Source organism: Melanerpes formicivorus, unplaced genomic scaffold (assembly GCF_026170545.1).
Source record: "Melanerpes formicivorus ecotype bairdi unplaced genomic scaffold, bMelFor1.0.p_v2 SCAF_5, whole genome shotgun sequence".
Lineage (NCBI taxonomy): Eukaryota > Metazoa > Chordata > Aves > Piciformes > Picidae > Melanerpes > Melanerpes formicivorus.
Window position 1 is genome coordinate 20172795 of NW_027142357.1, and position 1814 is coordinate 20174608.

The window sequence follows — 1814 nt, forward strand, 5'->3', positions numbered from 1 at the left end:
GCCTACTGAATGGAATATGCATGTGCCCCCCAAGCAGTACTGGCACTAAAACTATCAGTTTTCTAGCTGTTGTAGAAGAGGTTACTGCCTCTTTTTCTCCAGTGAGGAAAAGGATAGTTCAAACACTTCTTAGACTACTTCAGGCAAAGTCAGCAGGGCTAGTTTCATTTGCCAGTGATATTCGTTTCAGATAATTGGCTTAATTAACTGTAATGGATCACGTGGTCTTTCCTGGCAGCAGTGCTGTAGGATGGCAAGATTCAAAGTTTCTAGATTTCTTAAGAGCCTGTTTATTAGTATCTTTGCTGCAAAGAATGAGTAACAAACTAGTTCCTGTGAACCAGGTCCTACGGTTTGCTGTTCACAGGCATATCTCAGCACTTTAGAATGTTCACAAACATTACTGGAAAAAGAAACCATGCTCAGTCTAAGACTGCACCTTCCCCATTATGGGAACTGAAGGCACTATCTCACCTCTTTGAACAGTGTCAACATATAAAGGAAAAAAATGTAATAGATTATGAAGAGATTAATCTGCTCTAATCACTGTGTGGAAAAGTTTCACTGTCTAAGGAAAGTGATTTTATCCTTTAGGCTCAGTAGTTTCTTTCGTATCCATCCTGCACCATCTGAATATGGCAACCATCACTACCTCCTGCATCAAACCTGCATTTCATGACATCTGGGACATCTGTATAACCTTGGGGTGATAGCAGACAAAACTCCTTTCCCTTCCCCTGTCACGTACTAGAAGGATGAAAAGAACAATGCAAGATTCTGGGGCTTTTTTTGTGCTCACTCCCACTCAAGAAAAATAACTTTATGCAGAAGAAAAAAATGTTTGACCTCTCCAGATGGGAACAACCTACTAGGCAGCATTTTCTCATCATCAGTTTCTTACAAGGCTTAAGCTTCTTAGTGAGCAGCTTCAGCCTCAGCAATACAAAGCTCACACTGTATTAGTGCATGCTTACCCAAAAGCACAAGAAGTATCCTGGACTTCTATGCAAAAGTCAAATTTAAGCAGTACTTCAGCTTTCTCTCTTCTGGCTTATCATCAACACCTGAACATATTCAATATGAAACCAAATCAAACAAAGCAAACCCCCCACTAATATCAGATGGTAATAGAGAACTATCAGCCTACAAACTCCAGTTCTGAAAGCTAGACCAGAATCCCGTTAGGGCCATGAAAAATGGTTAATAAATTTCAATTATCTGTATTCAGATTAAGTCCTCTTGATTACAAGCCAAGTCAAATCAGTCCTAGAGTCTAAACATGAAAAGAGGGAGAAGAGCCAGGGTATTTAAGAACTAAGCTAAACTGAGAAGTAATGGGTAGTAGAGTTGAGCAACTATGTAAAGGCACTTGCATACAGATTTGTATGTTTTTTACACTAGTAGAAATGCTTTTGGAGGCCTTAAAGTCTTGGGTTTTTCCCAATGCCATGATGCCATGAACCTGAAGACTTAAGAGTTTGAAGAAAAATATGGTAAAGGCCCTTTGGAAGCTTAAGAGGAATGGGTCTGATAGCTTATAGGAGCAGGATCCACTTTTAAGAAAGGGTAGAGAGCATGCACTCAGGAAGCATGCTAGCCAGACCACAGAACCAGTCTTGTAATCTGTTCATTTGACATTAAACTGAACAGTGCACAGGCCCTACACAGTAGAGTCCAAGCAGAATAGCATGAGGAGGATCAAGTTGAGAAATTGGAGAGTTGCAATATTTACACTGCCTAGATATTATGTATTAACTTGTAATTCAGCTATTTATTGAGTCTTGAGGCAAAGTGTGAAAATTCAAGCAATTGAA